The sequence below is a fragment of the Tursiops truncatus genome, chromosome 10 (assembly GCF_011762595.2).
Source record: "Tursiops truncatus isolate mTurTru1 chromosome 10, mTurTru1.mat.Y, whole genome shotgun sequence".
Classification (NCBI taxonomy): domain Eukaryota; kingdom Metazoa; phylum Chordata; class Mammalia; order Artiodactyla; family Delphinidae; genus Tursiops; species Tursiops truncatus.
In genome coordinates this window covers 84,936,693-84,952,631 of record NC_047043.1, presented here as the reverse complement: position 1 = coordinate 84,952,631, position 15,939 = coordinate 84,936,693, and the positions used below count along the sequence as shown (strand labels likewise).

Sequence of the window (15,939 nt, the reverse complement as noted above, 5' to 3'; positions counted from 1 at the left end):
AGCGCAGGTGCCGGGAGAAAGGGGATCCCAGCGGCAGGTGCAGATGCCAAGCTCGCCGCGGCTGAGTATATGCTTAATTACAGTCGACGAAGGGGGCTGTTTTAGTTAAGAATTATAGGAGGCAGGTTCAAATGGAGCTCGGAGCCGAGCTCGAGAAGGTAGCAGGCTGGGAGCTGCCGGGGAGGGCAGACATCTGCGTCTTTAATTGGGGGTGGGCGCGCTCAGAATTTCCTGATATGTAAAAATAATCACCTGGAACACCGGGAGGCTGTAATGGAGAAGTCAGAGCGCCCGCTCCCACCCCCAAAGCCGACTACATTGTTTGGCCTGAAGCAGATCCTTAAATTACAAGCGTATTTCATTCCCCTCCCAATAACGTTATTTCTCCGTGTGTGGAGACCTGGCTCCAGGGGCCCATGGAAGTACCACCTGGGGTGGAAGGCACAGAGGGGACGATCGGAAGTAGGCTGTCTTTGGAACCAAACGCCAATATGAGCTTTACAGTTTTCTTCTCCGTTGCCTGGTTTTCAACAGGGGTGGGCCCATTTCAAAGCGAGGAAGCGGAGAGGCGCTCAGGCTTTCCCGGGGGAGAACACCGCGCAGCGGGAGCCGAGGACTCAGTAGGAGTCAAGGAACATTGCGGAAGAAAGGATAAACGGGAGTTGGTTAAGCAGGCGGAGGGTGGGGTGGGAAGAGCGTGTCCCAGGTGGAGGGACGGTGATGGGTGAGGGAACCAGATTGCTCTAATGGGTGGGACAGAGAGGGGGGTGAGTTAGCTACCCCAGCGGACTGGAAAAGCAGCCCATAGAAATTACATGCCCCTGTGGGCCCAGACTTGGGGGCGGGGGCGGGGGGAGGAGAGAGAGAGAGAGAGAGAGAGAGAGAGAGAGAGAGAAAGAAAACCCCGTACACACAATAAGTGAAAAGCAATTGAATATTATAGTCCCTGGTGAATTTCATTGTAAGGTGCAGCAAATATTGTAAATCCGTCCCCCTCCCTCTCTCTGTTTCTTACTCTCTTGTTTTCTATCACTCTTTTATCATAGTCTCTGCCTGCCCCCAAATGAAGAGTCACCTTTCCCCTCCAAACCTCTCTGACTCTCTCTTTCACTCTCTGCCCCCACAGTTACCTTCCCTTCTTCCTCCTTCCCCCTCTGTGGCTGTGATTTTGATCCTAGAGCACCCTCTTCCCTTCACTATAAGTTCTGCTCACTTATGGCTCCTTCCCCCTTGGATGGTTTAGGGCAGGAGTCCACAAAGCAGACCTCGCTCTGGCCAAATGCATCCCATCACCTATTTCTGTACAGCCCATAAACTGAGAATTTAAATATATATATATATATATATATATATATATATATATATATATATATGTTTTTAAATGATTGAAAAGAACTTGTAGAAATTTTCTTCTCTTGTCATATGTTACATCTCATTGTGTGTTTCCCTGTGTAATAGCCTTGAATTTGCCTCTTGGCCCGCAAAGCCTAGACTATTTTACCAATTGGCCCTTTTCAGAAAAAGTTTGCTGACCCCTGGTTTAGAATTGGGATATGGGTACTTATGCAGTAGCATTTGGGGTGCCTGGCCCGGGGCTTCTGGGGTTTTCCAGGCCCTCCTAGGGGGAGGGTCTGAGAGAGGCTGGGGTGAGAGGGGTGAGGCTTCTGTGGCTAGTCTGGGAGGGCAATTAAGGGGAAGGGGATGGAGGCTGCTTTCAAAAACAAAACAAAACAAAAAAAACCCATTGGTAGTTGTCACAGGGGCCAGCCAGGGTCATACTTGTTTTCCTAGGATGGGAAGTGACTTAGAACTGCCTTATCATTCCTGAGATTAGGAATGGTGGAGTCCTGCTTCAGGATCGTCTTTCCAAAAGCTGTGGCCCTTTTCTAATCCTTTTTGGAGTCCTTCTCCCATCTTTTCTGAACATTTTTAAAAGCTTGTCAGACGAAGCATCTTCCCATAATCACCTGAGCTCCTGGGCGATAGTAGACATGTCGTTTGGTCTGTGTGACATCCTGCCGGGGAAACCATTCCTGTCCCACTCTGTAATAATGGTGCTCTGTCCCTGACTGTCTGAAGGGCTGACACTACACTCTGGTCCCACGACAGGGGTGGACCCATGGCAGTAAAGCAAATCACAATAAAATGAGGTATATCTGTACTAAGCATGGAGCCCCTGACACTTACTGAATTGTGAGAGGGGCCACCCAGGTAGGCACCGTGCCTGGCCCTGCCCCTTGACAGCCATTCTGGGCAGTGTTCATTGCAGTTTTCACAGCCAGCACAGATCTTTCTTTAGGATGGAGTGGTCAGATACACATCTCACAATTTCGAATTTTTCTTAGTTATGTCCTAAAGCTGTGACAGTCAGAGTCAAAGGGTTGCAGTGTACTGAACACCTGCTGTATTCATAATGCGCCCCAGCACATGTTCCTCTATAGGCCTGACAGTATGCTTTTACTTTTAGTATAAAAGTCTCTCTGACTGGGGCTTCCCTGGTAGCGCAGTGGTTGAGAGTCCGCCTGCCGATGCAGGGGACACAGGTTCGTGCCCCGCTCCGGGAAGGTCCCACATGCCGCGGAGCGGCTGGGCCTGTGAGCCATGGCCGCTGAGCCTGCGCGTCTGGAGCCTGTGCTCCGCAACGGGAGAGGCCACAACAGCGAGAGGCCCGCATACCGCAAAAAAAAAAAAAAAAAAAAGTCTCTCTGACTTAGTTTTTATTCTTTTATTAGGGGTGATTTGCTAGGTGTAATTTCTAATTCTCTCCCTATATGAGATTGTTCATATCATATACAAAAATACTGCTACTAGTATTAGTGACAGCTCACACTTATTGAACACTTACCAAGTGCCAGTCTCTGGATAAAGGGCTTTACTGGCCTGATCTCCTCTAATCCTTACCAGAACTCAGGGATATGGGTGCCATGAGTCCGATTTTACAGATGAAAAAACCAAGTCTCTTGCCCAAGCTCACAAAGATACGAAATATTGGCATTAGCAACTAAACTTGGTTTTATTTTAAAGAAAGACTAATAATGGGCTAGAGAAATGGGGGGCTTTCATGAAGGACACCCATCACCTGCTTTGAAGACAGGTCAGGATTTACCGCCCATTAGCTCTGTGACCTGGAGCATCTTACCAAACTTCCTTGGGCCTCGATTTCTTTGTCTCTAGAGGAGGGGTGATAATTTCATCTTGAGGGAGAGAATCAAATGAGAAATATAAAGTTCCTGACACATCGTTAAGGCCACAGTTGGAGCTCAATCCCGTTTACTTTTTTATTTTTTTGTTTTGTTTTTGTTTTTGCGGTACGCGGACCTCTCACTGTTGTGGCCTCTCCCGTTGCGGCGCACAGGCTCCGGACGCGCAGGCTCAGCGGCCATGGCTCACGGGCCCAGCCGCTCCGTGGCACGTGGGACCCTCCCGGACCGGGGCATGAACCCGTGTCCTCTGCATCGGCAGGCGGACTCTCAACCACTGCGCCACCAGGGAAGCCCCCTTTTACTTTTTATTCCACCAGAGTAGACTGAATCATACTGGTTTCCAGAGAGTCCATGCAGTGCAATTTAAGCTCTCTGCGAAGTCGGTTTTTGGTCATTTTGTTTATGCCGTATCCCCTGCACCAGAACGGTGCCTGGCACATCACAGGCACTCCATACGTGTTTGTTGAATTGAGCTCTCTCTTTCTGTGAGTCTGCAGTTCTGTCACATGTGATTAACAGTGGCTTCCCAACAGTGGTTGGGACCAGGGGGCGGAGGGGGATCCAGGAGCAAAGCTTTGCATGGAGGAGGGGAAAGATCCACGCTCATCTCACTCAGCAGCCCTCCAGGAGCCAGAGCTAGTGGCCTGCAGTGTTGTTAAGAGCTCAGCCGTGGCCGCCCTGCCTGGGAGAGCAGCTTGGGAGTTAGCTGCTGGAGATGCCTGATGCGTGTCCTGAAGCAGTCAGTGGATGCAGCTCCAGCCGTGCCTCTTTCTTCCTTCTCCCAGACTTGTCCGGTCCTCCGCCTACGAGACCCCCCCCACATCTGCACGGCGGCCGGGCTCAGAAAGAATCCTTCTTCAACGCCAAGTATCGGCAGGGCTCTCAGGGTGTGAATTATTCATCGACAAGCCCAGCACCCATCTGTCTCCAGTCAGCTCTGCTGACACCTCTCCACACCCAGAGCTGCGCAGGGCACCCCCGTGGTTTCCTCAGAGTGAAGACGAGCCCCTGAGCCTTTTGCCTTAATTGGAGAGATGATGGGGCGAACAAGAGGCTCTAAAGTGTGTATTTGAAATCAATTTGCTCCTTGAAGCGTCATGAAAACAAAAGGCTGAGAGATGCCCACTGTGAGGGGATCGCCCTGGCGCCGCGTCAGCTCAGGCTCCGCTAATGACCTGTGGCCAACAGCCCCCTCACACCTTTGCTCTGAAGAGGCTGGCAGAAGCCGGGCGGGGGTTGGGGGCACGTGGCTTTCTAGTCTCAGAGGTTTCACAGGGCACAGCCTCTGAGAATCACGGACAGAAGATGGGGGGCCTGATCTCTTGCACATTTGCAGTGGCCGCCCTGGGAGGCCTGGTGCACCCCGCTGGCTCCTGGGGTGGAGCAGGGGTGGGGGAAAGGCAGTAAGATTTCAGAGGTTTAAAGAAGAGGTTCAGTTGCCTGTGAACGCAACCAGCTTCTAGAAATCTCTGGAGGTAACGGATGTGGCAGCAAATCTGTCAAATGGACAAGAGGCAGAGGAAGGCATATATATGGGTTGCTGGTTAATTCTAAGGGGCAAAATGGCCATTTTCCTATGTTGAAATAATAGGCAGGAATTATTCGTGTGCATCTTTCATGACCAGTGGCTGAGAGTCTCCAGGGGAAAAAAAACAGGGGTTTCCTCAGGAGGGAGTTATACTCTAGTAAAGAGTTCCCCAAGAATAAGTAACGATTGTGACTTTTGCCTCATAGCAGGCCATTCAAAGATGCTATTGGCTCTGCTTCCCCTTTTAGAGCCACACACCCTACATTATATGTTGTATCAAACATTACATCGCAACCACATCATAAGTATATATATATTATATATAATATAAATTACACATATATTATATATAATACCTGTATTATATATAATATATAATACATATATATTATATATAATACCTATCTTATATATAATATATATACAGTATATACTATATATACCTATATTATATAATACATATACAATATATATTATATATAATACCTATATTATATATACCACATACATATTATAACGTACTCCTATCATGTATATATGTAGATATATTTATTTTTATACATTATCTATATTGTAAAGAAGTTTTAGAAGTTTACTTTTGAACTTACTCGGCTATGAATAGTCACTCATTTAATTTGCTATTGGCTCTGCTTTCTAAGTAATCATCACGCATAATCAAGAGCTCTTGCAAAGCAAGGTAACCAACTCACAGATTGTCTTCGTATGTAATACAATCTTTATGAAAACTAAACTTGACAGTGAACAAAGTGGACCTAATGTTTGTAAACATTGTATTAGACATTTATTCATTCTGATTTTGCATATTTTTCTTTAAATGTTTCAAACCAATGCCTTTTATTTTTTCCTCTTCTCTGATATGTTTGTGAGACCTGGAAGGTGGCGTGTGCGTGTGTGCCTCTGTGTGTGTGTGTGTGTGTGTGTGTCCACGTGCGTGTGTCTATGCATGTGTCCTAATGGATAAAACAGGCTTGCTTGGCTGGGGGTGGGTCGATGGGGAGCCTGGAGGAGGTGCTGTCAGGGTCTCCAGGCTTCCAGAATCTTATTTCTGCAGGTCCTCCTGGCTCTTTCCCTTGAGTGAAACAATAAGCTTGGCAAGGTTTGTGCTTAGGTAAAGAGGCCCAGGACTCATGGTCAGTCAGCACCTCCAGGTGAGGAAAACCTTAGACGGTGCCAAACCCAGGAGGACCTGCTAAGAAATCCAGTGACAACCATGGCCCTTACACTCACAGCACAAAAGTCAAGAAATACAGAGAGAAGGCGGGTACCCTCTCCTGGCGTGGGGTCTCCTGAGGGGGGTGTGTTTGTGCATCACTTCACCCAGCAGAGGAGTAGTGGAGGAGTTGTTTTCATGCCAGCCCGAAGAGGAGGGAGGGGAGGAACAGATGGGACGGGCGCTTTGTCACCATCACCTGATCGGTGGCCTCCTTTCATTAACATTTTATAGCCTGGCACTAACAGCGGGATCATTCAACACTAGCATGGGGTTGACCCGGTTCTGAGTATCAGGGGGCCTCGGAGACGCATGCGCATGCATTCTAGTCTGGCCCTGACCACTCGGCGAGCCCCACTGGCTATTTGGGGAGAGGGGCGCAGGAGGAATGAGGAGGGACCAGTACTGAAAGGGCACCTTCTGACTGCCAGGCACTGCACCCATGATTTACTTCCTAACTTTATGCCTCAAGCCACATGTGTCCTTTCTCAACTGAGGCAGTGGAAGCTACGGAGCATTAAAATGATGAACCCAAAGTGACACAGCCAGGATGTGGCAGCGGCGGGATTTGAATTCAGAGCAGTCACACTCAAACCCTGCACTGTTTCTTTCATACTCTGCTGCTGCCTGGAATTCCTTGGCTCTCAAGAGTATGTTGGTGGGATTTCTGCTATGCCTCTAAAAAGATGAGCGTCCCTTCCAGTAAATTGTTCCTTCCCTGAAACTGAGAAGAGAGAAGAGGTAGATGCCACGGTGCCTCTGTGTCGGGCAAAGATGCCCAGCAGAGGAATCGGGGCTGAAGTCTAGCCCGCATGTCGCCTGCTGGTCGGTACCCTGGCGTTGGGCTTCGTCAGGCCAGAGAGCGTTGCCTGTCAAGTCCTATGCCCCTGAGACCACATCTACCCAGACAGGTGCCTCTTAATAAGTTGTACAAAGACACTGTCTTAGTTTGGGTTTTCCTGGGAGCAGACCCGGAGACCAATATTGTAGTGCAAGTCTTTTGTCTGGGAGGGGATCCCAGGAAGCACTAGCAGGGAGGAGGGAAGTAAGACAGGGAAGGGGGAGGCAGAATTATCCAGGTATGTATCAAGGTGGTTATCACTGTGGACAGCCAGAGCCCCAGGTCGCCGCGGGGAGCTCTGGGGAACAGCAGAGAACATTGCCCTGAAGTCATCCCAGTGCCTCATTGGCCATCACTCAGGGCTGCTTCTGGGGGGCTGTTCCTCTTTCCCCACACGCAGATCGTGCTCTTGGGGCGGCAGACAGCCCTCCTGCCTGATGAGCTGCCCTCGTTGCAGGTGTGTGCAGAGGACGTCTGGGCAGGGTAGAGCCAGCGTCTACCCGGGCGCCCTTCACGTGAACCTGACGCCGGGTCCAAGACTTCTATTCTGCTGGATCTAATCGACCCAAGTGATTATCTATACCCCCCTCTCCAAGCCCATTCATCCACTGCAGGGTGAGCATAGACACCCATCTGTGACATTGTCTGGAGAAAAAGCCCATGGCCGCTAAAGCATCATCATGACATAAAGCCTCCTGACTTTATAATGAAGTCTGGGCCCTGTTCCTGGCTCTGATGTACCCTTTCTTCATTTTCTGCCTCTTTCCCTTCCCGCCCCCCACCTTCGGAAGCCAATAAGGAAATCCAGGTTTCCTGGCTTCCTGCCTTCCTGTTTTTATCCTCTGGACCTCCGGCAGGGCTGGCAGGAGCAGGAGGCGGCTGCCTGGAGTAACTGCACGAAGCTCTGGAGTGGGGCTTGCGCAGTGCTGGGGTGATCTGGAAGCTGTGTGTGCCACTTTCTCTGACGTTGTTTGTTTAATGGGGGTGGTGGCCAGTGGAAACTTGGAGGAGGCTCAGTTGACCCTTGGCATCTCCCCCAAGAAAGCTGAATCCTCGCCTCGGCTGAACCCCCAAACCTCAGAACCCTCTGCGCCTTCCAGCACTCTCCCCGGACCACCTGGGGCTGCAGTTTTGCTTGTTCTCAGGCTAAATGGCCAACTGCAGAAGAGCTGAAGCAGGAGTTTGGCAGAAGTGTAAAGAGTTGCTTCAACTCAGAAACGCCCAAACGCAAAATTGCGACTACTTTAGTTTCTGTTTCCTCCAGTTCTGTTGCCGTCGTTCCCTGGAGGGTTATGATCCTACTTTCCAGCTCCCCTTGACGATTTTTGCCCAGCACAGACACAGCTCCGGAGGAGGGGATGGCCCAACCCTGTTGCTTCATTTGGCACTGCTGATCTAATGAGGTGTAAATCCCACAGATGCCGCTCGGGGCGGCCAACATAGTAATTTATACCAATTGGTGTGATTAGACGAAGCCCTCAATCATCCTGCAGTGTCGCGCTGCAATCTGTCACAGTCCTCACCAGACGTGCTTCACCCTGGCTTTGTGCTGGGATGAGTACATGCTTTCCTGGGTCCTGCTCAAGAGCCCAAATATAAGAGTGAGAAAAGGGCCCAAGGACTCATGACCGCCTACCAGGAGTGAGGACGCTTCCTCCCCTTCACCCGGGAGGGGACTGGCCGAAAGGTCACAGACGTGGGCTCAAAGCCTGACTCCTTGGGCATGAATCCCCGCTCCGCCCCAATAGGCTGCTTTCCTTGGGAAAGTGACTCCACCCCTGTCACCTCAGTCTGTTCATCTGTAACATGGGGTGATAATAATGCTACAATCCTCATAGAGTTGTTAGGAGGGTTAAATGAGTTAATATGGGTAAAGTGCTTAGAAACATACCTGGCACATAGTATTTGTCAAATAAGTAAATTCTCTTACTTTTTTTCTGTCCACTCCAGAAAGGCTCTGAGGAATCCACCAGTGAAGATACACAAAGACCAGTAAAATGACTGAGGAACTCAAGAACCACCTAAGGAAAGGGGTAAGGAGAGAGGGTTGTCGTCTGTTGTATTAAGGAGGGCTCTTTGGGCTCCAAGGGACACTTACTCATCCAATGACTATGTACTGATCACTTAACCGCGTACCAGCCAGCATGCTCGTTGCTGGTCTTAACAGCAGTGACCTCGTGGAGCTTGCATTTGAGTGTTACTTGTACAAAGCCCAAGTAAACAACCAAATAAATGAGATGATTTCAGAGTGACAGAGACATGAAGAAAGTAAACAGGATGGAGTGAAAGGGCGGAGTGGGGTGGAGGGCAAATACATGTTGGGTGATCAGGTAAGGCCTCTCTGACAAGGTGACGTGACAAGAAAGAACCAGCCATGTGAAGCTCTGGGAGGAGAACTTTCCATACAGAGGGAGCAGCACGTGCAAAGGCCCCGAGGTAGGTGGGAGCTGGGAGAGTTGGAGGAATAGCAAGAAAGCTGTTGTGGCTGGAGCAAAATGAAGGAAGGAGAGCAGTGTGTAGAGGTTGGATGGGGCCAGATCGTGCAGGGCCTTATCGGGTAAAGTGTTCGACTTTTATTTTAAGGACTTTGGGTGCTTGAAGCAGACAAATGGCATAGTCTCCGTTACCATTTTAAATCTTTTCTTTTTAGTATTTTGCATTCTTCTCTTTTTTTTAAGTCTTTATTGAATTTGTTACAATACCTCTTCTGTTTTATGTTTTTTGGCCATGAGGCATGTGGGATCTTAGCTCCCCAAGCAGGGATCAAACCTGCACCCCCTGTATTGGAAGGCGAAGTCTTAACCACTGGACCACCAGGGAAGTCCCCTCCTTTACCATTTTAAAACGTTTAGAAATCCAACTCTAGGTAGCTTTAACAAAAGGGAAGGTTTCTTAAAAGACTGTGGGAATGTCTCAGAGAAGCTATGGGCAAAAACAGATCTGGGCTTGAACACTGGAGGATGAGTTCTCCACCCCCGTGTTGGGTTTTATCTGCGCTCTCTACACCCCAATCCACATGGAGCCAACAGCTCCTTTGTTATATGAACTTGACTTCCACAGTCCAGCGTCTCAAGAGCAATGCATCTCTCAGTTCCAGCATGCCTCAGCTAAGGACTTAGGGGCTGGCTTGAGCCCGGAGTCCATTCCTGGACCCATCAGCTATGGCCAGAGCGGGGGTGGGGTCACGCTTGACATCCTGGTTGCTTCTGAGTAAGGATGGGGGTCTGGGCAGGAGGAATAATTCTCCAAAAGGGAAGTGAGGGTGTAGGGCAGAGTAAGCAAAGTGTCCAAGTTGCCAGAAAACCAGAAACTAAAGAATGTAGCTGTAAGCAAGCTCAGAATTTAACCCTGAGTTTCCTGGTAGCCGAAGCTCAGAAAGAAACATGAGTGGGTTTCAGAGTTCTCATCTGCTAATAAAACAAGGCAGAGCAGATCACTAAAAGAGAAAAGCGTTTTCTTCCGCTAAAGCTAAGGGGGCATTCTTGAGAGGTTCTCTGTGGAAGGGGAACTGAGAAATACGATGGAAGGTTCTCAGCAACTTTTTAATTTAAATTTCTCAGATGATTTAGTTTTTCTGAATGTGTGGAGATTCCCTTCTGGGGAGTTCTGAAAGTAGAGGGAGGGGACATCGCGGAATCTCAGCAGTGGGCTGGGCGGGATGTATTTGTGGGAGCCAGAGTAATGTGTCTCCTTCTGATGACCTCATTGGTTCGTAGGGACTTCAGCGCAAGGCTTGAAAACTCAAATGCCCTCGTACTAGGGAGATGCATGTGACATGGGCTGGGTGCCTACACCATGGTCGACGCAGCTGGTGATCCAGCTCGGTCAGCAAAGAGACCGTAGGAAATCGCTGCTGTTCAGCCCCCGCCAAGTGTGGCCTCTTGGGCCTAATGATTTTCCAAGAGGAACTGGAAATTCTGGACTCCAAACCATGAGTGTTGACAACGAATTGAAATCTGTCTGAAAACTTTCCAAGAGCCCAGCAAAATGGGGGTGAGGGGTGAAGGCGGCTGCAGCCAGGGGGGTGCAGCTTCTGTGTCCCCGTGAGCAGTTAGCCGGCCTCACGGGAGCTTCCTGGAACACGAAGGGCTCAGTTGGGATTTTGTCCAGATCTGGGCACAAGAGCCCCGGGGGTGGAGACTCTGGGTCCTAAGGAGAGATGCTGCCCTCCCCCATTCTCCCGTTTCAGGCTATGTGCTTGGCCCCAGGTATCCGGTGATGAGTGAAACAGGCCCACCCCTGCTCTCAGGGGGTTTATAGTCCAGTCAGGGAGCCAGACTTTGGACAACTAACTGCACAATGAGGTCATTGATCGGAGTTGCACGAAGTGCCGGAAGGAGGCCCACCGAAGGCTGCCTTAGGTGTTCATGGGGGTGTGACCTAGTCCAGGGGGTTAGGAAAGTTCCCCTGAGGACAGACTTCAGCTGAAGCCTTGAGCAGAGGAGTAGGAAAGGGGAGGAGTAAGGAGGTTCGTGCTTCCAGACAAAGGAAGCGACTGTGGTGGCGCAGGCTGGGGAAGCTGTCTCAGGAGGGCAGCATTACGGATGGGCTGGGCCGGGGGAGGAGCTGATGTTGTCCGCCACGTTGAAAACTTAGAACTTGTGAGAAAAACGATCCAAAACTTAGAAAGAGGGCAAAAAGGAAGCCCACAGATTCTTTGATGTCAGACCAGAGCATTATTTACTCAGCCCACCCAAGGATGACTTAATTCTCTATGAGCTTGTACCTTTGTTTGATTTTACTCTTTACTGTTTGGGCCTGATCTCTCTGAAGTTACATGTATATCTGCAGAGAGCTGCCCTTCTGCAGAGAAGTCAGTGCTTTTGGTCTGGTAGGGAAGACCACCCCAAAGGTTCTCGCTTTATTACCCTGAAGGACTTTAGTCAGTTTTGTTTCTAACTTACAAAAATGAACAAGTAGGGAATTCCCTTGGTGGTCCAGTGGTTAGAACTCCACACTTTCACTGCTGTGGGCCTGGGTTCGATCCCTGGTCGGGGAACTAAGATCCCGCAAGTCGCACAGCGTGGCCAAAAAAAAAAGGAACAAGTAAATAAAACTTGACTTCCATACATCTTTCCTGAGGGACTGTTTAAACCCCTGTCATCAAATGCTTTTTGAACCAGCTCTACTATATCACTGGTTCTCTCATTAATGAGTTAAATAAACATCTGACACATTTTTATCCCATATCAATAAGAGTTGGGTTTTCAGAAAACAGTATCTCAAAGAGATATCTGCACCACCGTGTTCACTGAAGCATTAGTCACAGCGGCCAAGACATGGAAACAGCCTAAGTGTCTAATGACAGATGAACGGATAAGGAAAATGTGGTGTACGTATAAATGGAATATTATTCAGTCATACAGGAGAAGGAAATACTGCCATTTGTGAGAGCATGGATGAACCTTGAGGGCGTTATGCTAAGTAAAATGAGTCAGACAGACAAAGACAAACACCATGTGATCTCATTTATACGTGGGACCTACAAAACCGGAACTCAAAAATATACAGCAAATAGACTGGTGGTTGCCAGAGATGGTGTAGGGAGTGGGCGAAATGGATATAGGGGGTCAAAAGGTACAAGCTTGCAGTTATAAAATAAGTTCTGGGGATGTAATGTACAGCACGGTGACTACCGTTGTATATTTGAAGGTTGCTGAGAGTATGTCTTAAAGATTCTCATCCTAAGAAAAAAAAAGTTGTAGCTATGTGAGGTGACAGATGTTAACTAGATTTACTGTGGTGATCATTTCATAATATATACAAATATCAAATCATTATGTTGTACAGCTTAAACTCATACAATGTTATATATCAGTTATATCTCAATGAAACTGGGGAAAAAAGAGTTGGGTTTTTATTTTCTGAACATTATTTTTTGACTGAACTTTCTCCTAAGCATGATGAGAAACCATGGAGGGTTTTAAGCCAACACCTGCCATGATTGGATTTGCGTGTGGATCAGTGTTAATGTTCTGAGTGTAAGCAAACCAGGCTTCTATTTTGATTGTCAGATGGGGGGATTTCCCTCTTGGGACAAATAACCGATTTGGTTGAGGACCGATCTGCTGCCGTTATCATCAAGTGTAGGTTTATTATAGGGTCTTTCTACAAACATAGGAGACTCTAATCATGGCGACGTCCATTTTTGTTAAGATTGAAAGCAGTGGCTAATAATTTATTGTAAAGGAATCTGAACTAATGAGCTCCACTTACAATTAGAATGTTTGAGAAAGCTCTCTTCTCCTGGGTCTCCCCAGGAGGCCCAGCTCCGACAAAGGTGGCACCGCTCAGCCGTCGGGCAGATTGCTCATCGACTGCGTCAAGTGTCAGAAATTGGGCGATCTCTTTAAAAAAAAGAAAAAAAGGGAGGGGAAGATACGAGCATCCATTTCCATAAATTACTGAATGTGAATTTAACATCTTCTCGTTGGAGAAGTGTTGAAATTGCACAAGCTAATTGGCGAGTCGGGGAAGCAGTGTTGGGACTGCGACAGCAGACGAGTCATTGTTGTTCCCTGGCGGGCAGAGTGAGGGGGCCCTGCTCCCTGGGGCAGCCACGCCCATCCAAGTGGGTCTCAACCAAGAAGGGCACCTGGAATTATGCCTCCAGAAGCTTCTTCCGTTATCTCCTTTAACCCTCACAGCGCTCCGAGAGGTTGAGTGACCTGCCAGAGGTCATGTGGCTGATAGGTGGCTGTGCTGACGTTTCGGTCTAGGTGTTTCGAATTCATGACGCCAGTGTGCCTTCCTGTGACTTGTGAACATTCTTCACTTTAGTTGTCATTTCCTCAGTGTTTAGACTCCAGCAAAATCATTCCAACTGATACGGTAGAAAGAGTGTGATTCCCCCCACCACCACTTGGTAGAATTAATACTCAGCTTTAGACAACTGATAGATTATTGAAATGGGAAATGGTGATTCCTCCCTCCCTTCCTCCCTGCCTCTGTTCTTTCCTTTTTCTCATCAGTATGCATCCTTCAGGTTTTTGCTGAAACATCGTCTACTCACTAAAACGTCTCGTGGCTGTTTTACTTCAAATTGCGATCTGTGTGAGCCCTGAATGCTCGTTCTGTCACGTTATTCTATTTTTTCTTCTTTTTCCCCCCATAGCGCTCGTCGTCTTCTAACATACCTATATAATATTGTGTATAACATATATACGTTATTTGTATTATCTTTACTATTTAGTATTTGTCTTCCCCAAACAGAATTTTAAATCTCAAGAAGGAAGGCATCTTTGGTGTGTTTCACTTGCTTGGAACAAGGTCTGGAATGTAGGAGGTGCTTAATAAATACTTGTTGCTTGAATGAATGAATGAATGAATACCCGTTATATGGCTTCTTATAGTTTAATGAAAATCAACAAGGAAAGCAAACCAAGCTTATTGTACACATCCAAATTCTCAGTGTTTGCAATATTCTCTCCGTTAATTTTCATGACATAGCAACTGTTATTATCATCATTTTACACATGAGGAAACTAAGGCCCAGAAAAGTAGAATAGCTTGCCCAAGGTTACACTTCTAAAGCTACTTTAAAAATGAATTTTGTTGAGGTATAAATTTCACATAATCCAGAGCATCCACGTTCAATGTGCAGTTGAGAAGTGGATACACCCACGTGACTATCACCCAAGCGAGATGCAGAACCTCTCTATCACCCCCAACAATTCACTTGTGCTACTTTGCAGTCGATATCCTTCAGCCCCTGGTAACCCCTAATTTGTTTTCTGCCCTTATACTTTTGCCTTTTCTGGAACGTGTTATACAATGGCATCATATAGCGAATGCTCATTTATGCCTGGCTCTTTGGCCCAGCATAATTATTGGAGATTCATCCGTGTTGCTCTGTGTACAACCGTTCATTCCTTTTTCAGCACTGGGGCTGTTCTATTATATGGGTAGACCATAACTTCTTTATCCGTTTCTCTGTTGCTGGACGTTTGGATTGTTTCCGGTTTGGGTCTATTAGAGATAAAGCCACTGTGAACATTCTTGTACAAGCTTTGTGTGGACATCTATTATCATTTCTCCTGGGTAGATGACTAGGAGTGGGCTTGTTGCACTGTATCGTCACTCTGTGTTTAACTTTAGAAGGAATGGCTAAACTCTTTTCCAAAGTGTTTGTCGCGCTTTGCGTTCCCACCAGCAGCATATGAGAGTTCCAACGGGCTGACATCCTCCCCAACCTTTAGTGTGGTCAGTCTTTTTAACTTTCAGCATTGAATTGGGTGTCCAGCAGTGCTTCCTTTTGGCTTACATTTTCGTTTCCCAAACGAGTAATAACGTTGATCGTTTTTCATGTGCTTATTGGCCAGTAATGTATCCTCTTTGGTGAAGTATTTCTTCAGATCGTTTGCCCATTTTTAATTGGATTGTTTGTCGTATTACTACTGAGGTTAAATGACGCTTTATATATACTATTTTTATGCATTTGTACATTTATACATCGTGAACACATTTACACATTTACATTATATAATATGATTTTTCCCCCAGTATGTGGCCAGCCTTTTCATCTCCTTAATGGTGTCTCAGAACCCCTTTTTTTTTTTTTTTTTTTTTTTGCGGGACGCGGGCCTCTCACTGCTGTGGCCTCTCCCACTGAGGAGTACAGGCTCCGGACACACAGGCTCAGCGGCCATGGCTCACGGGCCCTGCCGCTCCGCGGCATGTGGGATCTTCCCGGACCGGGGCACGAACCTGTGTCCCCTGCATTGGCAGGTGGAGTCTCAACCACTGCGCCACCAGGGAAGCCCTCAGAACTACTTTTGAACGACGGTCTGTCTGCCCTTCATTCCTTTCCACTTTCCCAAGTAAGGTCCATCTCGAGGAATTAGACCCTCAAGGGGTAAGAAAATAATTGTGAAAAATAACTAAAATACCCAGAGGAAAAACACAATCCTGGCCTGTGTTTGTTCAGTGGGTTCAGAAGTGAATTTCCCTAATGTGAGGCTGAGGGAGGTGGAGAGAGAGTTAATCACTAGCCCCGGCTCAGTGTTATTTTAATTAAGCATAATAAGAGTAATGAAGTTATGCACCTCTTAGGATTTATGGCTTAGCTATTGGTATGGCACGGAGAGGATTTCAGGAACAAATATAAGTGATGGAACCCCAGGGACTTTTCCTATCT

The 15,939-nt window shown here is 47.7% G+C and overlaps 1 long non-coding RNA gene across 1 annotated transcript in view; it reads left to right on the top strand.

Annotated features, from left to right (window-relative positions):
* The window catches only part of LOC141275695 (uncharacterized), a 57,120-nt gene continuing 41,181 nt past the window's right edge, over positions 1-15,939 (top strand). Inside the window, exons 1-2 of the long non-coding RNA XR_012323895.1 lie at positions 1-37; positions 8,754-8,836. This is a non-coding gene — a long non-coding RNA (uncharacterized lncRNA). The remainder of the gene's footprint in view (positions 38-8,753; positions 8,837-15,939) is intronic.